The sequence below is a fragment of the Equus przewalskii genome, chromosome 6 (assembly GCF_037783145.1).
Source record: "Equus przewalskii isolate Varuska chromosome 6, EquPr2, whole genome shotgun sequence".
Taxonomy (NCBI): Eukaryota; Metazoa; Chordata; class Mammalia; order Perissodactyla; family Equidae; genus Equus; species Equus przewalskii.
Genome location: NC_091836.1, coordinates 35,608,635 through 35,630,390, shown reverse-complemented (window position 1 = coordinate 35,630,390; position 21,756 = coordinate 35,608,635). Strand labels below are relative to the sequence as shown.

The window sequence follows — 21,756 nt, the reverse complement described above, 5'->3', positions numbered from 1 at the left end:
ACACAGCAAAGGGAACATGAGAGTGACATGTTTGGAAGCCTCTGCCACCGTGATGTTTTAGGCACATTAGACGTGTGATGTCTGCCGCCCTCCCTGCCCTTCTCCTCCACTGGTGTGATAAGCTCCTCCAAGGCAGGCCTCACCCCCCTCTCCCCACAGGACCCTCTGTTGCTCCCACAGCCTTTCTGACATGGATTGAGGAGTCCTTGGGCCCCTCACCCCTCCTGCATCTCCCACCTCCTGCATCTGTAGGCCCCTGAACCCCAGCATCAGAGCTGGTGGTATACCCTGTTTTCTCAATGCACACTAACCAAACTGTCCTAAGGGAGCTGTGAGGCTGGGATGCAGGAAGAGGCCGCTGGCACAGCAGCCTTCCCCATGCAGAGAGCTGTGCTAACCCGAAGCAAGTCTTCTCTCAGCACTCTGGGAGCTGTTACCATCTGTCCATCAGCAGCTTCAGGGAGCCAGGAGTGATGACCTGGACCCATTCAGGGAGAGGAGAAGGGGAAGGAGTCCCCACTTTGATGTGAGTAAGGAGGTCAGGGAGGGAGCAAGAGGTGAGGGCCGGGGCGGGGCTGTGGAGGGAGACAATCTCCTCTCCCATCACAGGCTTTGTGGGGAAGACGCCAGCTTGTCTTCGTCACCCCTTTCATCTCTCCGTCCTCTGGGGCCAGTTCTCCACCTAAGCCTTTGGGCTGCTCTGGGCTCCTTGTCCCAAACCTCCAGCCTGTGGCCCCCGTGGCCTGCTGTTCATGGTGCGCCCTGGGCCAGCTTACCCACCCTCTTCGCAGTGGGAGTAGGGAGTGGGTTGGGGGAGTGGCACTGGGAGGGGACCATCTGGGTGGGGGCCAAACCCTTCTACTTCATTTGGAGTTGACTCTAAGGGGCAGGTAGTAGTTACTTCATGCTGGAAACACCCAGTTCTGAGAGTCAGAGAAGAGGATTCTCTCATTGGAATCAGGAATCTCAGTGTGGGGAGGGACCTCAGAGGTCATGGGCTCTGCCTTCAACCATATTTCCAACCGGCAGCTGCCAGGCCTGGTCTGACACGCTCATGCTGCAAGGAGTTCACCCCCTCCAAGGGTTCCCACACTCACTGGTGGGGAAGAGAAGATGAGGGAGGGGAGGGATGCAGAAGACAGAAGGATAGACAGGAGGGAGGGCTGCTGGCTCTCCTGAGCTTGAGTCCTTGGAGTCACACACACATACACACACACGCACGCACACACACCAGCACCTCCTTGAGCCAGGACTGAAAAGCTGCCAGCTCATCCTGGCCCAGCCAGGGAGTCTGGCCTTTTTCCTGTCTAAAGTTACAGAATTTTCCAGAAGTTTCCCTGGTGTTTTTTTTTTCTGGAGTTATAAACCAGATTTGCCCTGTCCTCTACTTCTCTGGCCTAGGGAAGAAAAGCCAAAAAGGAAAGAGAGCAGGACAGAGGGCCTGTGACCCCTCCCAAGGCATACCCTGCCTTCCCTCCCTCCCAGCAGTGACAGTAACTTCAACGTTCGACGTTTGTTGCCCACACAGAGCCTCTTAGTGTATTAGCTTAATTAAAGCTCTCAGTGATAGCCTATGAGCAACAAGCTATTCTCCCTCATTTTCATTTCTGTTTTACAGAGGAGGACCCTCTGGCTCCCTGAGGTCACGTCTGGTGCACAGCAGAACCAGATTTTGACCCACGTCTGTCAGGCTTCAGAGCCCTTGGCCCTGCCCTGCATTTGCCAGGGGTACAGGTATCTTCGAGGTCAACAAAGAAGTCCCAGTTATCCTCTTTCCACCCTTTCCGGATCCTGACCTGGATGGACAGCAGCCCTGAGAAGAGAGCGGGGTGTGAGCCTGGAACAGAAGGAACGTCTTACGATGGGAAGATGATTCACTTGTGCTATTTTTATTCTGCCGACAGCGGCGTCACCACCTCTCTGGGCCTCAGTGTCCTGGCCTGTGAAATGAGTGGGAAGAGACAACGCCTGCAATCTCAGCTCGAGACACTCTCTGAGAGCCTTTCTAGTTGCAGGCCCCTGAGTCTCATTATGCCAAGAAACTGATTTCGGAGAAGAAATAGCCGCCTCAGCCCCCTGCCGGGAACCCACAAATTCAGCGTCGCAGAGTAGGGCAGTGAAGTAACTCAATATTTGGATCCAGCTCAGGAGTCTTCCCTGTCGTTGGAGTGGAACCTCCCTGAAGGGAGGTCCCCGCCCCTGGGCCCGGAGGGATGGGCCCCCCGCCCCAGTCCTGGGCAGCAGGTTCTGACCTGATCGTTCCTGAGCGGGACAGTGAGAGCAACAGGACCTGCTCACGTGAGTGCTTACGCTGTCCTGGGCACTGTGCGGTGTGTTTTATCTGTGCCATCTGATTGAATCCTCACAGCCGTTCCAAAGTGGGTATTTTAGAGACCAGGAAATCGAGTGAAGCAGGTTGCCCCACGGCCCGCAGCTTGGAAGGGAGGAGGCTGAGACCAGAGCACACCCTTGTGTCCATCGTGCCATCGAGCTGTCTAGTCTCAGCTGGCTCATAGATTTCCACCAACTTTTCTGGAGGGGAGCAGGTCTCAGGTTAGGCTCTTTAGGCCGTTAGTATGTTTTCCTAGAGTCCCCAGGGTATGGAGAACAGCCCTAACTATGCTTCCTTACTACACTTTTGGGGAGAAGTAGGATGGGAAAGGGGAGCCGGCTCCTCCCCTGTGAGCAGAGGCTGCAGTTCCAGGCTGGACGTGGGGACGCCTTGGCTTAGGAGTTGCCAAGTGCCACCCAAGCAGTTTGGCCCCAGGAGTGAATGTCAGGAGCCCCCAGGGCAGCTCAGGAGCTGGCCCTGAGGACCGGTGGGAACACAGGTGTTCCCCAGACCAGATTGTCCACCAAAGATGGAGCTGGAGACCAAGACTTGGGAGTGGAGGACATGGCAGAGACCCCCAGCCAAGGCCCCCGGCCTGGAAGCGAACAGATGTGAGAGAGAACACAGCATTGCCACAGCCCTGAAGGGCCTGGGTTGCTTGAGGAGTGTGGGGTGGTTTGCAGATGCTGGCATGAAGCCAGGGCTCTTTGGGTCCTGAGTTGAGGGCCAGAAGCACAGGATACCAGGGTTACAGGAACCTCCCAGATCTGGCATCAGTTCCTTTCTGTGTCCCCAAATCAGGGAAGGGGGTGGTTGAGGCTCTACGTCAGAAGCTTTATTTCTTTCCCATCCTCCCAAGCAAGTTCACTCAGCACCAGCATCACTCCTTCCTGGGCAATTTAGCTGCTGCCAGCGCTGCTCTCTGGAGCAGGGAGTGGGGAACAAGAGGCAGAGTAGGAAGGAGAGCAGAGGGGAGAGCCTGGGGCAGGGGGGATGCCAGCGGCTTTGTTCCCCGTGCCCACCTTTAGGGAGGGAGGGGTGGGGTTAGCAGTGGCCCCACGGCCTATCTGACAAGCAGCCCTCTATCTGTCCTCACCTCCCCAGCATGACTGGGGGCTGTGACAAAAGCTGTCAGTGCTGGTGTCCTGTCCCAGCCATCGCTGACAAGACCAGATAGCTCAGGACACCTGGGGAAGGCAGGGCTGGAAGAGCAAGGTCCAGGACCCCCTTGGGGAGGAGGGCAGATGGGAACACAGCAGCCTTTGTGCGCTGACCAGTGCTGGTCACAGGCTGCTTCCTGTGAGGGGCTCTGTCCCTGTCCTCCTCCCCACACTTGGACTTTGCACTGTTCCCCTGGTACCCACTCAGGGCCAGGCACTGAGCCTCTCCAGAGAGCCCATCCTGGAGGGTGTGAGGACAGGGACAAGCTTCAGGGTGAAGCAAGTGACAGGGACCGTCCTGGCGTTGGTCGGCTGCCTGCCCTCCCTGGCCCCTCGTGTCAGCTCTCCGCCGGACAGATGCCAACCAGCCTGCCGCCAAGCACTGCAGCTGAACTGGGAGAGTCTGTGAACTGGGGGAGATGTCCCCATGGGTGGGATGCCTGGGGGCTCCCAGACCTTGTCTTTCCCAGAGGCTCTTGTTCCTGATACCCCATGGACAGCCCCCCCTACCTGCCCAAGGCTGCTGTGGGTGGACCACTAGCAGTCCCCACGACCCCACTGGCCTGTCTCAGGGCGTCCTTGCCTGTAGGTGGGACCTCACAGAGAGGATGGGGAAGCTTGACGCTGCGTCTGGGGTTGCAGGCGGGAGAATGGGAGAGGGAGGCCACTGATAGCACAGCACTCAGGCCTGCCCCCCAGCACTGAGGTCAGGAGCCCTCATAACAGGGTCAAGCTCCAGATAGTGCTGGCTGCCCATCGTCTGTCTGTCTGCCTCTGTCGTAGTTTCTGCCATGGTCTCTCTTTCTCTCTGTTGTGTGTGTGTGTCTCTCTGTCCATCTCTCTCTTTCTCTCACAGCCTTTGTATACGTTCATCCCTCTGCTGTTTTCCCTATTTAGAGCCTTTTCCTTTCTGTTTGGACTGGAATCTTTCCCTCGCTGGTGCTCTTTCCCTTCATTTTTTCTCTCTTGGGTCTGTCTCTCCTTTGTGTTAATGTCCCTTCTCTCCTCTGGGTGGCAGCTTCAGCCTCCCTTTCACCAGGAGAGGCCTAGTGGCAGGCTCACTGGATACCCTTCACAGAGACCACAGCACTGATGGCACCCTCTTCTCTGGCACCCCGAGCCTGGGGCCCCTGTAAGCTGTAACTGCTCCCCAGCTGAGTGACCCCTCTCAGTACCAGCCACGCCTGCTCTGCTAGCGTTCCCAGGCCGGCCCCTGGCCCTCCTTCCAGGGCCTGCCTCCCCACGTGCCCTGTATGGAAACACTGGCACCTCCACCCCCTCAGGGCTGTCATCAGCCCTGTCCTGAGTCCCAAGTTCTGTGTCTCTCTGTTGTGAAGGGGTGGGGGGAGGGGTGGCTGAGGAGAAGGGCTTTCTGTCTGCCCTGTTCCTGGGGACCATCCTGAGGATGACTTTAGAGTCAGATTCCTTCCATGGTTCACAAATTGGCTTGAAGACTGAAAAGGAAGAGGCAAGTCTAGCCGCCTCACCACCGGCCTAAAGCCCCTCAGCGGCTTCCACTCTTCCTCAGAGTCTGGAATCTGTCCAGGAAGGCCTGTGTAGGCCTGGCTCCCACTCCTGGGGTAACTGTGACCCCTTCATCGCCTGTCACTCCACCTTCTTCCTCCTCAGATGGGGCCTGGTGCCCCTACTCACGGCCCCGCCCTCTCTTTGGCTTCTCTCACCGGCATGCCCCCATGGCCTGGCTAGGGCCCCTCCTTCAGGGCCTGGTTTAAATGTCCCTGCCCCAGGAACCACCGCCCCTCTCCACCTGCTAGGTCCTCTGCGCACCCCATCGCTGGGGATCGCTCCCTGGTCTACCCCATTTGATCCTCTCAGCAGCCCCTCTTGTCTGGGGAAGGGAGCCGAGCACGAGAGGGGGACAGCAAGTCACCGGCACAGCCAGGGTTCAGCTCCCGGTGGGTGACCTGCCTTCTGCACGCCACCTCCTCGGGAATTCCTGAAGGAATCAGCTCTCATTTCCAAGCCTGAGTTGTCTTATGGCTGTCAAAATGCCAGTTTATGCATTTATAAATGCCCGAGTTTCACAAATCAAACATTTGTTGAGCAAGTTCTCTACCCCAGGCCTTGGGCTAGTTTGGGGTCCTGGACTCGCCAAAGGGAGTGTGGGTGGGCATGTCCAGAATGTCACCTGTCTGCCTCTGGACCACTTGTTCTCCAACCAAGTGTCTATGTTGACGCCCAGCCAGGGCTGAGGGGAGGAGGGGGCAGCGTGGCATGTGTGGGGTGGGCTGTGGGGCGAGGGCTGGGGGGAGGGAGACTGGGTTTAATGAGGTGACTGCCACTTGTAAATGAAACAGAAGGCGGAGCAGCTTGTGTGAACTTTGACCTCTCCTGTCTGTCTCCCCTTTCATCGGGAGCTTTACGAGCAGGAGCAGCCGCCTGGCCCAGAAGGGACCCACCGCAGCCTGGGGAAGGCAAGCTGGGGCTGGGGATGCTCAGCTCCAGAGCGAGGAGAAGCAGGGCTGGGGCCAGAGGTGCGGGCCGGGGCTCATCGGAGCCCCTGCACCTCGCTCTCCCTAGCAGACTGCAAGCCTGGAGATGTCTAAAAATGCAAATTCCCAGGCCCCATCCCTGGAGTTTCTGTTCAGTAGGTTTGGGGTGGGGCTTAGAAATCTGTATTTTTAAAAAGCTCCCACAGTGATTCTTCAACTCAGCCAAGTTTGGCAACCACTGTCTTGGAACACACGGCTATGTCAACTGGCAACAGAATCTTCAGCTCACAGGCATAGGAAACTCCAGTCCTCAGGGACAATCATTGGTTCCATGTACTGTGTGTCCCCAAGCGTCAGACACCGTGCTAAGTGCTTTACAGCCACTATCACATGGGGCCCGCCACAGAATCCTCCAAGGTTGACGGCATTACCTACTCTTCACAAATGGGACAGAGGTTAAATAACTGTCCCAGGGGACACAGAACTGAGATTTGAAAATGGTTCTAGGGGCCAGCGAGGTGGCCTAGTGGTTAAGTGCACACGTTCTACTTTGGTGGCCCAGATTCTGGGTGTGGACATGGCACCGCTTGGCAAGCCATGCTGTGGCAAGTGTCCCACATACAAAGTAGAGGAAGATGGGCATGGATGTTAGCTCAGGGCCAGTTTTCCTCAGCAAAAAGAGGAGGATTGGCAGCAGATGTTAGCTCAGGGCTAATCTTCCTCAAAAAAGGAAAAGAAAATGGTTTTACCTGACTCCCATAGTTCTGTTCTTAAGCAGATGCTATCCCATCGCTTTTAGGGACCTATGTAAAGATCACCGTTCACGTTGACAAGTCCAGTATGTAGGCAGCCAGAAATCACTGTCTGACTGCATTCTGAATACTGTCCGGGCCAGCTTTGGACTTTGTGATTGAAGACACGGGTGGAGACACTGCCCCGTCTTGTTCGCGACTGCATGCCCAGTGCCTAGCACAGCCTGGTGCCTAGGGAGTGCTTCATAAACACTAAATAGGTAGTAAATACCGTGAAAAAGAATAAAATAAAAAGGATCCTCGATACAAAGTATAAGGCAGCCCCTTCTACACTGGATGCCCCTTCATACAACAAAAGAGTTTTTCCTCTTTTCTGAGCAGAGGAAGTGAGTTTGGCTAAAAAGGAGAAGGTTCTGGGGCAGGAGCCTGGGCATGCAATTCGAGAGGGGCACAGGCACAGGAACAGAAGGAATTCCCCCCTCCCATCTGCCCACGACCTCCTGCCTGCAGCAGCAGGCCGGCTTCACTGGGATCCGCCCCCTCCCGCAACTCTTCTGGAAAGGGGGTTCCCAACGCGCCCACATCCGGAGCCCAGGCTCGCAGGGCCCAGGGCCTAGTGCACCACATTCGCAGCTTTAGCTTAATTTCGCCAGTGCTTCATTCATTCAAAAATGATTTATTGAAAAGAGGCATTCGTGGAGCATCTTCTCTTCCCAGGCCCTAGTGACATAAGGTGGAGAAGTCACGGTTTGTGATCCTAAGGACAGAGGACTGGGAGCTGATGGAGGGTGGGAGAAATGAAATGCCGAGAAATTGGGACCTTCCAGATAGGGAGGAGAAGGCTGCTGGTAGCAGGCGGTCCAGGGGAATGTCACGGCTGCCCTTAAAGAGATTTGTGGGGAGGGGCCTGGAGATGCTCCTCCACTGAGCACAGGTGAGAGGGAGGTGAGGCCACAGTGCCCGTGGGGAGGCTGCCTCAGCTTTGAGGGGGGCAATGTCTGTCCCCCTGAGGTCTTAGGACAGAACGGAAGCCTGTCTGCTGAGGAGGATCACCATGAACCCTTCCTGCAGGCCGGGGCATGGCCGTGGATGGCTGAAGCGCTCCTCACCCCCAGGAAGCCATGGCCATTCCCGCTGTAGGTTAGGGGGCAGTGGAATGTCTCTTACAAACCACGATACTTTTGAGAATGAGAGGTGGCACTCAGCAGTCACACCAGGACAGCAGGTTTAAACCAACACTCTCCCCAGACAACCAGGACTATGGTCACCCTGCTCAGGGGTCACTCCAACTTCAGAGTTTAGGGCACTAGAAGCCAGATGTCCCAGCTCCCAGTTAATGGCTAGAGCAAGTGGCAGCAGAGGACTCGAAGCAGCGGTCCTCAGCCTGGAGAACCTCGCAGGGGCAGGCGGGAGGGGCGACTGGGGGAAGGAAGAGGGTCCCAGAGGGGAAGGGGCAGGGAAGGGCTCCGAGCCAGGGCTCCAGGCTGTGGTCACAGCGGCTGCACTGGGGAGCTGCGGTTAACCCGACTCCACACCGCGGAGCGAGTATTAAATAAACAGACCGGCAAATGGCATCGCCTGACGGGGCGGTGGGCGGAGCCAAAGCGGCTTCTGGAGGGACGCTTCCCCGCGCTTCCGAGTCGCCAGGCACGCAGGGGCTCCAGGTCAGCCCGAGGGCGGTGACTCCGTTTTGTCGCTTGGACTTTTGCAGAATCTGATGCAAGCTGCAGGCGTCCTTAGTAAACGCACAAATGCTCTCCAACATACGATTTTGCAATTCCAGCGGATTTGTGGACCCCGAGTTAAGTATCTCTATCCTAGGAAATTAGGTTCTCCCTCTCTCTCTAACAGCTTCATTGAGAATGCACGATACCATAAAATTCACCCAAATTAAAGTGTGCAATCTAATCTTTTTTAGTATATTCACAGAATTGTGCAACTATCACAATTAATTTTAGCACATTTTCAACACCTCAAAAAGAGCCCCCTCCCACTTCTTAGTCATCACTCCCAATCCCCACCTTTCTCTCCAGCCCCAGGCAACCACTGACCTATGTTCTGTCTCTAAAGATTGGCCTATTCTGGACATTTCATATAAATGAAATCATACAATGTGTGGTCTTTTTGACTGGCTTCTTTCACTTAGCATAATGTTTTCCAGACTCATCCTGTTGTAGCATGTAACAGGGTTTCATTTCTTTTTATTGCAGAATAGTATTCCGTTGTATGGATTTACCACATTTTGTTTATTCGTTCATTGGTTGATGGACATTTGGGTTGTTGTTTCTTCTTTTTGGCTTTTATGAATAATGCTGCTTTTAACATTTGTGTACAAATTCTTTTATAGACATATGTTTTCATTTCTCTTGGGTACATACTCAGGAGTGGAATTGCGGGGTCATATGGTAATTCTATGTTTTGCCTTTGAGGAACTGGCAGACTGTTTTCCAAAGAGGCTGAACCATTTTATATTCCTGCCTGAAGTGTATGAGGGTTCCAGTTTCTCCACATCCTTGCCAACACTTGTTATTATTTGCCTTTTTAATTCTAGACATCCTAGTGGATGTGAAGTGGTATCTCATTGTGGTTTTGATTTGAATTTTTATATTGATAATGATGTTGAGGGGCCGGCACCTAGCCGAATGGTTAAGTTCGTGCACTCTGCTTTGGTGGCCCAGGGTTTCACTGGTTTGAATCCTGGGTGCGGACATGGCACCACTCGTCAGGCCATGCTGAGGTGGCATCCCAAATGCCACAACTAGAAGGACCCACAACTAAAATATGCAACTGTGTACTGGGGGGATTTGGGGAGAAAAAGCAAGGGAAAAAAAAGATTGGCAAGTTGTTAGCTCAGGTACCAATCTTTTAAAAAAAGAAACGATGTTGAGCAACTTTTCATGTGCTTATTGGCCATTTGCATATCCTCTTTAAAGAAATGTCTTTAAAGAAATGTCTTCAGATCCTTTGCTCATTTTAAAATTAGGTTGTCTTTTTATTACTGAGTTGTAAGAGTTCTTTATATACAAGTCCCTTATCAGATATGTGATTTGCAAAAATTTTCTCCCATTCTGTGGGTTGTCTTTTCACTTTCTTCATGGTGTCTTTTGAAGCACAGAAGTTTTAAATTTTTATGATATCTAATTTATCTATTTTTCCTTTTGTTATTTGTGGTTTTGGTGTCATATCTAAGAAACCACTGTCTAACTGAAGATCACAAAGACTTATGCCTATATTTTCTGCTAAGAGTTTTCTAGTTTTAGCTCTTACATTTAGGTCTTCAACCTATTTTGAGTTAATTTTTGTGTATGGTGTGAGGTAGTGGCCCAAATTCATTCTTTTGCACATGGATATCCAGTGTCCCAGCACCATTTGTTGAAAAGCTCCCTCCTTATACCTTCCTTCTGCTCTTCTCCTGCCCATACCCCCACCCATGAGAAGGAATGTGGGGTCATTGATTAGTCATGTGACCTTGGCCGAGTCACCCATGTCTCAGAGTCCTAGTCTTCTCATCTCTAAAAATCTGCAAAATGAGCATCTCCACAATTCCTATCTCAAAGGATATGTTGTGAGGAGTAAACTAGGTGATAGAGGAAGCTGTGGACAAAATTTCACGAGCACTCATTGTTAAGTGCACCACCCTTGGTTTGATGAAATGTCAGGACCTCTGCTTTCTCTGTCACTTCTGCTCCTTATGATCTAGTGTGCACATCCTTGGCAACTTGGCCCCTTCCACTTTCAACTCTTTGGTACCCTTCCTCAGCAATAGAACTTCCTTTTATGCTTTGCCTTGAGTCAGTCTGGCAGGAGGACAGAAGCCTTTTGCATTTTTTTTTTTTTTTTTTTAGCCTCTCCAATGTGTTGGGGCTGTTCCAGGCTCAGGACTGTTCTAACCTTCAGTGGATTGAAACATGTTTTCTGTGAGTGAGAGGGTTGCACTTTATTCAGAGAGACAAGGAGAGGTAAACAGCACAGGTAGAGGCACCTGCTCTATGTAGTTTGGAGGTGAGTCTTGGAGATTCCTCGGGCCAGGATCCCTCTATCCACCTTCTGTTAATCCTCCTCCCCTTCACCCACTCCTTCAGTCAATTAACTAATCAGATTATTTTCATCACTTGCTATTAATTATTCAGATAAAGCTTACAGACAAGTGGCAGAGCTAAAACTCTCTGGACCTCTGGACTTGTGATGGACTGGAAACTGGAGATGACAAGGATAACTTCCAGGTTCCTTGCATGTCTCCCAAGCAGGTGATCTGGAACTTCTCTTTGTCTGAGGATGTCTGTAGGAAGATACAAGGTTGAAAATGGACATTGGATCAAGTGCTGGTCTGACCACCTTTCTGTTAGTTATGGGCCTTGGCCAAGCCACTAATCTCTCTAAGCCTCAGTTTCCTGATCTGTAAAACAAGGATACTATGATTAACTTCCTCATAGGAGCTTGTGAGGATTAATGAAACAGTGTGTGTAAAGCACTTGCATAATAACTTGGATAAAGTTAAGTGTTCCAGTGGATGGTGGGTAGTATTATTTTCTGCCCTTCATCTGTCTGCATTACTTTTCTTTGGGGGCCTTCTTGTGACTGACCATCTATCTCTGACACAATGACATTAATTGTTTGGCTGATTTGCTGGGTAGCTCCACACTGAGGCTAGGAATATAGAGGAAGACAGGATGGGAGGTGGACTGAGAACTTGGAGGAAGTAGGGTAGGAAGGGAAGATCTCATCCTGTGGAGAGGATCTTCTTTCCAAGTGGAGAGCTGACCCTTATCTTCTAGCTTGCTTTGCCTCTTAGCAATCCTTTGAAAGCAGGGATGATATACCTTCAGGATCCTCCTAAAGATGAAGGGATAGTGATTGGTTGTAGTCTTAGCTGAGGTTGGACTCTCTGGGGGGCTCTATGCATGATGGGCCCTGGGAGCAAGGCTACAACTAGCCCATATGGGGTCTCCATGTGAATTTCAAGAGGGCAACCCTTCTCCGGTCCAATGCAGCCCTAAGCTGCACTTACTCCTTAACAGGTGCCTTTTTGCAGTGCACAGTCTGCACATTGTTAGTTGTTGCCCTACTTAGAGGACAGAGGGAAGTCTGCTTTAAGACGTCCCAAGGTATTTGTGAGCTCCAGATCCCATGAGCTTCAACCACGGCATTGTGCTCTAGGAGCCACTCACAAGAGGGGAGAGAGAGCGTCTAACAGCTTTGTGATCACTGAAGCTGCTTGAGGAAGGGAACTCAGAATGAGGATGTCTCTGAAGGACACACTGTGTTCTAGGGGAAAGGTCAATTATGTGTAAAGTTCTCCAACTCTGAGGATAGTTTCTTATCTCAACACTGTGTAGATATAGGTGGGGCTGATTCCTGGTTGGGAGGTAGCAGGGTGGGTCTTACCTGAAAAAGGCATTGAATGACCTGGTGAGAAGGTGGGGCTTCACCATTGCCTCCTAGTTTTTATATGATAGCCTCCTCTGTTTGCTCGGCATGGTGACTAAATCGTGTCCCTTTTTTCAGGAAAGCACATGGCTGCACTCAATCATTCATCACACCCCTGCCTCTGGCCATGTCTCTTCTGACACCCATTATCAGTGTGTGCAATGTGGTATCATTTCATTGTGAGGTGCCACCACTCTGGCTCTCACTTCCAGCTCACACACCTTTCAGAGTAAGCTGCTCTGGCTATGACACTTGTCCCCACATTGCTTGCCTTGGCTGAATCTCCCAAAGGCTCAGTGGGTGGTGTTCTCTTTCTGCCTCCTCTCTTGTGTGGGCAGACACTAAGATAACTCCCAATGATTTCAGTCTCCTAGTATCCACATCCTTGTGTAGTCCCCTTCGCTTGAGTGTGGGCAGGACCTGTGATCTAACTTCTAACAAGCAGAATGCAGCAAAGGTGATGAGATGGCATGTCTTTGCTTATTTTACGTAAGATCATAACTTCCTTCTTGCCAGCAGACTCTCCATTGCCTTCTTGGCTTGCACAGAAGCAAGTGGTCCTGCTGGGGAGGCTCACACGGTGAGGAACTGAGGGCTGCTTCAGGCCCACAGTCTGCAAGGAATTGAATCCTGCCAACAATCTTTCTTGGAAGTGACTCCTTCCCAGCTTCAGATGAGACCCCAACCCAGGCCAGCAACTTGATTGCAGCTTTGTGAGAAAACCTGAACCAGAGGACTCAACTAAGCTGTGCCTAAATTCCTGACCCATAGAAACCATGAGATAATAAATGTATGTTGCTTTAAGCCACTAGGTTTGTAGTAATTTGTTACACAGCAATGGATAACTAGTACATCTCTCATGTTAGTCCTTCCTGATGCTGTGTCACTCTATCAAAAAGGATATTTTTTCTCAGACAATGGAGCATATCCTCAGATGCTGGTAGCTATAATGACTGTCAGTTACCATCTGCATAAGTATACATCTTGGCTTGGGAGCACCCGTCTGAGGGAGGCTTGTCCTAGCTAAGCTACCCAGCCATCCTGAGAAATGTGGCCCCCCTAGACAGCTCCAGCCTAGGGGATAACACCTAGGCATTGACAATTGGCAATGGGGACACAGTAAAGAGTGAGAGAAAACTTACATCCCCAAACTCCCTATGCCCCTACTCACAGTAGGAACTGTTTCATACTCTTTGCTAGCCCCACTGTGTCTGACATGTAGATTTGCAGTTAGTGGTTATTCAATAAATGTTTGCTGATTCATTTGATCCAGTCATTCCAGAAGTTAGATTGGGGCTGATGAAGAAGTTCTGGACTACATCAAGGGCATGCATTACCTAAATTTTAGGTCAGTTCATCTGTCACAAAAAGGGTGGGGACATTGTTGGACCTTGGAAGAGGACTCATGGTTCTATGCATGTAGAGGGAGGAATCTGCATGAAAGAACCCAGGCGGGAGATGACCCAAGTTGGCATCTAAACCTGCAAGGAAAAAATCTGCCTTCTCAGTCTAAAGTTTCATCAGTCTTCAGCTTGAGCTGGAGGCCTGAGGGAAACACCACATTGGTTTTGAAAAGATATCTCACTGATTTCTGTGAGTCCTCCACTCTCCTAGGAAGAAGAGGAGTAGAAATTGGACTGGGGGATTCAGAGATCTCAGTTGTTGGGCTGTGAGATTCTGGATATATTGGTAAACTTTTCCGTTTCCTTCCTCAGAAATTACAATTAGGTAGAAGAAATCTTAGAAGTCCAGAAGCCCAATAATCTCATTATGGAGGTAAAGAAACCAAGGCCCAGAAAGGTGAACAGACTCATCCAACATCACACAGCCAGTAGGTTGCAAAGCTGGTCCAGAACCCAGTGCTCCCTCCATATCACTCCCATGCCTCTCTGCCCTTGAATGGGGCAATTTATAGCCATGGGAGCCAGGACATTTTATGGCTGTGGATGTGACCACAGCCAGGGACTTCCCACACTCAGGGTGAAGCACAGCTGAGAACAAATATGGGAGTGCCTGGGATAGCAGCCCATCTCCCTGCCGTCCCTCAAGGCTGTAAGAGTTGGAAGTTCATCAGTAGCACGAGGCATCTTGTTCTTATTTTCTCGGCTGGGCGGTCCTGGCAACTGCTCTTCATTTCCTGCAAGGGAATGAGTTTTTAATCTCTGAGCTCAACCTCACTTAGGATGGGGTGGGGGTTGGAGGGCAGGAAAACTGAATCCTCAAAACATAGAATCCTTTCTCCCTGTCCTGGGGCACTCTGAGGGGCTGGTGGTGTCCGGCAGCTGAAAACAAGGGGCCCTCGCTGGACAGCTGCTGGACAGAGATCCAAGAGGCCTGGAGGAACAGAGGCAGAGTGAGGCCTCTGCTCTGAGGCTGTCTGCCCAGCTCTGGGCTCATAATAAGTAGCCGGGGTCTTTCCACTCCCATTTAGGACTAGCCGGAGGTTAAAGTCATTTTCTGGGCCCCAGCCATGCCCCATATTGGATTCCATTTCAGGTGACCTCTTCTGAGAAGCCTCCTGATCCCCCATGTGTGGATTAGGTGCCCCTCCCAGGGACCCCCATAGTGCCTGGGCCGCCCCCATCCCTAGGCCTGTCAAATACGGCAGTTGGCTGCTTGCTCTTCTCCATCCACCCAGCATCCAGACTCTGATGGGGAGACATCCCTGTGAAAAAATGAGAATGGTGGGATTGGGCAGGGAGAAGTCGATCCCATCGTGGTTGCAACTGAGGCCTCTTCTGGTCCCAGGAGGCTCTCTGGAGTTGGGATTGCCCTTTGGAGTTATCCCAGGTGAGGCTAGGAGGCCAGGCCTTTCTTGGCACATCAGACGCCCTCTGGGAAGAAGCACGACCTTGGCCAAGGCAGTTCCCAGTGAGGGACATGGTTTGAGCCACCAGCACTCAACGTTCTCAGTGGCTGGGGCATGGGTCTGTCAGCGTTGAAGGAGGTCCTGGGCTGAGCACCACAGTATCACCTTAAAGATGGAGATTTTTTGGTTTCCATGCTATTATCTGACACTTACAAGGCATTCCATAAATATTTGACTGTGTAAATGAAAGATAGCATTTTGGGGGCCTTTTCTTCTCTGGGCTAAAAATTTCAGATCCTTCAAACATTTCTATGTCACATGATTTTCAGTGCTTGCATCATCCTGACTTGTGTCTGCCTTGAGTATATCCTTCTTAAAATGTGACACCTAGAACTTAGTGCAACGCTCCGGGGTGGTTTGACCCATGGAGCAGAGTTGCATTTTCACATTCTCTAGTCTATATGATGCAACCTGAGATTTTTGGCAGCTACAGAAAACACAGCCTCCTGTTGTACCTACAATTTACTAAGATTCAAAAGTTTTCTTCCCAAATATGTCCTGCTTGCTTCCCTGTCTCACCCTAATAAAACTGTGTGTGTGTGTGTGTGTGTGTGTGTGTGTGAGAGAGAGAGAGAGAGAGAGAGAGAGAGAGAGGGAGAAATCTAAGGGCAGGACCTTGCATTTATTCTTATGAAATTTTATCTTGGCTGGTTTGCCCTACAGGTCCAACCTACTGAGAGCTGGGTTTTCTTGATCAAGGAGTTTTCCGTTGCTCCTAGACCCAGACCCAGACCCAGCTCTGACTCTCTCTCCCAAATTGCCAGTACATACTGTGTACTCAGTGTGTGCTAGTCCTGACCTAATCACTCCACATGGATTTTGTCCCCTTTAAGCCTCATGACAACTATGAGGTAAGCACTTTTATTGGCCCCATTTTACAGGTAAAGAAACAGGATTAGAGAGATAAATTCATCTTCCCAATATTCTAAGAGTTAATAATATAGTGGAACAGGGATTTCAACCCATCTGTCTGATTCTAGCACAGGTTTTTAACTACTATCGTGGATAATCCTTATATTTTCATCCAAATCGTTCATCAGAATGATGGAAAGGAAGACTCAGGGACAATACTGTCGAGGAGATAAACGTGTAAAAGCATACGTAAGTAGGGATCTCCCTGGGTCAGAGTGAAAATTCTAACATACAAGCAAGTGATGTGAGGTGACATCATCTATCCCAACTGTTTCTTGCCACATATATCCATTTTCAAGGGACTCAGGAGCCCCATGGAAAAGAACTCAGACATCCACGTATACACCTACATCCGTCTGTAAATCTGTAAATGCAGGGAGGCAAAATGAGACTGAAAACAATCTCTCGAAGCTAATGTACTGACCAGGGCCTTTGCACATGCAGCTCCCTTTACCTGGACAGCTCTTAACACTCCTCCCAGTACCGCCACCCACCCCCCCGACCCCCCCAATATCTCTTTGCCTAGCAAACTCCTATTGATCCTTCGGTCTTGGCTTTAATATCACTCTTTCCAGAAGGTGTTCTCTGATTACCCAGGCCAGGTAGGCCTGTTGGTATATGTTCCCGGAGGACCCCGCTCATCTCCTAAATGCTTAGCACCCTTGTAGTGACTCATTTCCCTGTCTGGCTTCTGCTAGACTGTGAGTTCCATGAAGGCAGGGACCTTATCCATTATGTTTTCTACTCTAACCCGGCTCCTAGCCTGGCCCAGAGCAGGCTCTTCTTAGAAAACCAATGAAGAGATTTTGAAAACAGTAGGTGGAGGCAGAAGGAAGGAGGCAGCTCCCAAGGCTTTCGTCGGCCAGCCACCCAACACCCAGCTACTCCTTTTCTTGTGCCACCTCTCCCCAGCCCTCACCCTGCCTCACCCCCATGGCCTTGCTCGGCTGTGCTTGATGTGCACTTGAACTGGTTTTCACCATCAGCAAATGTTAATGGGAAGGGAGGGCCCCGGAGTTCAGGTCGGCACCCCCCTGGGCATGGCCCTGCCCATGGAAACGCAGCCTTGCTTCCGCTGTGGGATATCTGTGCTTTATGCCTCAAACCCTGCCAGCTTCATCCAGCTGCGACTCTCAGATATTTTTTTGTCTGCCAGAGCAAGTCTGTGTTGAGGAGGTTTTAAAATGACACTGAAATCACAGCCACTCACCGATGACTCGGAAGGGGAGAACAGGCCTTGGGGTGGGGGACGCCACGGCATTGAGAAAAAAGCTGTCCTGGGAGTTTACCGCCCAAACTCTGCATCTCCACAGTGGTTCTTCTCCGGTCACAGCACCAAACAAGGGCCACGTCTCCCGGGTTCTCCTCCGTCCCACGGAGGCAGTCCCTTGATTCCCTCCAACTAGAAAGGAACAAAAGAAGCCAGCTGCTGATTTCTACACTCACAGAATATTTAAGACTCTTGGTGACCTTATATTTGTATTGCTTTCACAGTCAATTAGTATTGACTATTTGCTATGTGACAGACATTATATTGTACGTCTTCTCCTTTATACTTAGAACTTTATCGTAGGTAGAATAAGGACCATTCTCTCCATCTTGCGAATGAGAAAACTAAAGCTCAGGGCAGTTACATGGTTTTGCCGGCAGCACGGCCGCACCAGCGTCTAGACTCCGATCTTTGTCAGGCCCTGAGCTCTCCCTGCGATGCCCAGCTGCTGGCTCCAGGATGGCACGTTCTGCTGCCCAGGCCTCGGGGCCACTGGGTGTGGGATTTCTTTCTGACGGGGATGAGACCGAGATAAGACAGACAGCAGGCAAAAGCACCACTAGGCAGAACTGATTTGAGGAGCTGGCAGTTTCTTTCCCCAGCCACGTGAAAATTTTCCAAATATGGGGAACCATCTGCTGATGATGTGAGAACTGGGCAACTTCCACTCTCATCATTAGCTTGGCAGCAATGGAAAGTGAGTCCAGAAAGAGCCCTTGTGTATCATAAAGGAAATTTAAGCCGTATGTTTCTCATTCATTTACCCTTAAGTCATCAAAATGTTGGTTTTAAAGAGGCTTTTGATGTCCAACTTGCTTTCTGGTTTTTTTTTATGGAGGAGAGAGAGAAGAAGTCACGATTCTCTAGCTGTAAATAGCCCAGTTTGGGGAAAGCTGGAGATGATCCAGTACCCCAAATACCGGAAGAATGGAGGAAGCTCCAGGCAGGGCTCCACTTGGGATCCCAGGCAGGGACCTTCATTCTCATTAAAAAAAAAATGTACATTGAGCACTCAGTAAGTGTCAGCCTAGTAACAGATACCAGGTTAACAAATCATGATTCTCTCCCTTAAGTGTTAGCGGAAAGTGGGAAGACAGACGTCTAAATAAATTACTGCCCTGTTCTCTTATAGGTGATGCCTCTGCCCAAAGTCACCTTCGGTGGCTACAGCCCTAAGCAGCAATACCACGATGAAGAGACTGTGGCTCAGAGAGGTTGCCATGTGCGAGGTCACCTGTGCAGTGGATCCAGTCCTGGAGCTGAGATCGAATCTCGGCTGTCTTGCTCTGGAGATCATGTTCTGAACCTCTGCTGCCTTTAGAGGAGGGAGAGGGGGTGTTACCTAGGCAGGAAGAAAGCGAAAGAACTGTCCAGGTGGAGGAGACAACCCCTGGGAAGGCCCCGAGGAGGGAAGGGCATGGCCCAAGGAAGGTCAGTGTGGCAAGCACAGCAGAGGGCCCAAAGTGAGGCTGGAGAGGCTGGCGAGGGCCAGACCCTGAGGGCCTTGGTGCCAAGGCAAGGATGTGGACTCTAACCTAAGAGCAGAGGGAAACCACTGGAAGGTTGTAAAAGCTCTCCAGGTGATTCTAATATGCCTTCAGGGTTGAGAACCACTGGGGCTGAGGTGGTGGCAATTGAGGCAAAGAAAAGTGGACAGACTTGAGAAGTACCTTGGACTTCGACTTATAGGATTTGGAGTATCACACAGTAGGGAGGGACAGAGGAGGTGTTGAGAACGAAGAGGGGATAGCAAATGATGTTGACGGTGAGTCCACAGAGGAGGGGCCCAGGGATTTGTGATTTCTAGGAGGCAACTGCTATGCTGACACTCCTATTAACACCAGAGCCTCCATGTGAGCATTGAGATGAGCTGTGGCCTGAAGACTGCCCAGGCCTTGAAGTCCAGATCACTTTGGTCCTTGTAACCCAAACAACCTAGTAATTAATATGCTTGTAGTACAACATGGCAAGTGTCACCACGGAGATATAAATAAAATGCTCGGGTTGCTGAGAGACCTGAGGGACTAATCCTGCCAGGGAAAGTCAGGGAATTCTGAGGAGGCGACATTTAAGTTAGTTCTTAAAGGATCCGTAGATGTTCTCAGGTGAAGAAGAAAGGTATCCTAAGCAGGTAAGAGGGCACAGGGATGTTAAGGGCCCACTGAGTCTGGGAAAGTTCAGATGGCAGTGATGTAGGCGTGTCAGGGAGAATGACCAGCCTGAGATGGAAGCAATGGGCTGGGACCAGCTGAGAGGCATGGAGGCCAAGGGAAGGCTCTGGATTTTATCCTTGGTAGCACCCCTCTACCTGTGAAGTCTCCTCCTCACAGGACTTGGTCTCTTGCCTTTTGTTGGGAGCCTCTGAACACAAGAGATTCCTTGGAGCCAATAGGCCCTTAGAAGTTCATCTAATCCAGTCCGTGTCCTTAGAGGGCACCAGATCTTAACTGACCTGGACATCCGAGAAACCTCCCTGTGTTTGAAGCATTTTAAAGGAGATCCTACAACCTCGCTGGGCCACACATTGGTTGCTCCACAAGCCCTGATCCTAATTCTTTTCTTTTACAGTTTCAACTTATTTGGTAGATTCTCAAAGGAATGGAAACAGTCACCATTTGCTGTAACGAAAGATCTCACATTCCTAGGCAATCACCAATGAGAAACATTTACTGGACTCTTACCCTGTGAAAGGTTCTGTGCAGATCGGAATATAAAGAATTAGAAGACATATGCTTTGGCTGCAAGTTGCTTATATCTGAGGAGTAAGGAAATGAGAACGCAAACTTGTAACACAAGGCAATATGTGCTAAGTGCCAAATACAACCTTCCTTGATTCCCACAGGCAGACTAGACTGTCTCTGCCTGTGCTCCCATTGTTCCTGGTCCCATTTCCTTCCATATAAACAGTCATCCCATGATAGTGCAGCTGTTTGTTTCCATCTGTCTCCCCAGCGGACTGAGCTCCCTATGGCAGAACTCTGTCTCTTTCTCTTCATGGGAATCCCTACTCTCCATCTCAGTATCTACTTAGGTTAGGTGCTCAAGAAACGTTTGATGGATTAATAAATGGATGGTGAAGACAACAAGTTTCTCTTAGAAGTTCAGAGGTTATGGGGATCCCTGTGGGCCAGAATGGTCAGGAAAAGTTTGGCAGAGGCAGTGGAGCACCTACCAAATGCCTCACTTGTAGTGGTGGGACATGAGAACCAAAATAATGAAGCTAGAAAGTGGTGAGTTGGGCAGGAGAAAGGTCTCCCATAGTCAAACTCCAGCTAATATTTTCCGGGTTGTAGCCAGGGCCTCTAACTTGAAACATAGTGGATTTGGGGCCAATTAAGGAGTAAATTGTTCTAATTTGTGACCCAGCGTTGAGTCACGGGGATCCTGAGTCCATCCTGGGCATTCTTCTGAGTGCTAGAGCACCAGACATTGCTCTGGTTTTTCTGGAGTTTCCTGGGATCCCCTCCACTAGAGACTGTGCCCCCTTCTGAGGCAGTCCCTTTCCCTGTTGCTCAAATTAAAACAGCTAATTTTAGACACCTCCTGATTACTCCTAGCTGGTCTCATTAGCAGAATTAAAAAGGTTAGAACCTTTAAGTGGAGAAGGAGCAACTTTCATTGATCCTGGTCTGTTTTCCATCTCCACGTTGCTGTTGATGTTGGCTGCCTTGGAGAAAAGCAAAATGAACTCTCTCCCAAGAGAGTGGACCACAGGCTGTTGGCTGAGTGCCTGAAGCAGCGGGTGAGGGGTGAAGGGACATGTCTGATGGAATATGACCACCTCTGGTGGCAGGCACGTGTTTTGCTCCTAATATATTTCAAAAGCGCATAGGCTTTCATTTTTTGATTTATATATTCATTCAGCAGTTAATGATCACTTAGTGTATGCCACGCTCTAAACTATCCTACATCCCAGGTTCTTAGGCTACAAAAGGATTTAATGAATGGTTCCTGCTAGCCAAGAACTCACTGTCAGGTGGGTGTGATGGACAAGCATAGGACTACCAACCCATATGATCCTTGTAGAGGAATGCGAAGGGTACTGTAGTAGAATAACATGAAAGATAACAACTAATCTTGGAGTGTTATGTTCCAGGTTCTGTCTAAGGATTTTACATGAATTTCCTCACTTAACTCTCACAATAACCCTGTGAGCACAGAGAAGGACCACCTAACTCAGTGGGGAGTAGGAAGCAAAGAACAGGTACAGAAGGAAGAGAGGGCATTTCAGGAAGAGGGAATGGCATGTGCAAAGTTGTTGACAGCACCATGTGCAAATGGAGTTTGGGCATCTATATACCTCTTCCTGCACTTCTTTTTCTCTGTCACAGAAGAAAAGATTCCTGCAAATGTCTTGCAGTCAGTAATACCTGTTGATTATAAAATGGATTTCAAACATCTCCAGGACATTTCTATTCTTTTGAAAACCATCGCCTGCAGTAGCTCTGGTCTCCTGCCAGATTTGCACCTTATCTACTAGATGATGGCTGGGAGTTTATTAATCCGCCCACCCCAACTGTCACCAATTCCCTCCTTCTTGCTCCTCCCCCTGCTCCCATAAATTGATCTCAGAAGTGTTCT

General features: G+C 50.3%; 1 long non-coding RNA gene across 2 annotated transcripts in view; it reads left to right on the top strand.

The window, feature by feature from the left end:
• The first annotated feature begins 1,914 nt into the window (after nucleotides 1-1,914).
• LOC103549028 (uncharacterized) overlaps nucleotides 1,915-21,756 on the top strand; it is a 73,613-nt gene continuing 53,771 nt past the window's right edge. Inside the window, exon 1 of one of the 2 annotated variants that reach the window (XR_011541414.1) lies at nucleotides 1,915-2,298. This is a non-coding gene — a long non-coding RNA (uncharacterized lncRNA). The remainder of the gene's footprint in view (nucleotides 2,299-21,756) is intronic. The other variant, XR_011541413.1, reaches the window with a different exon arrangement.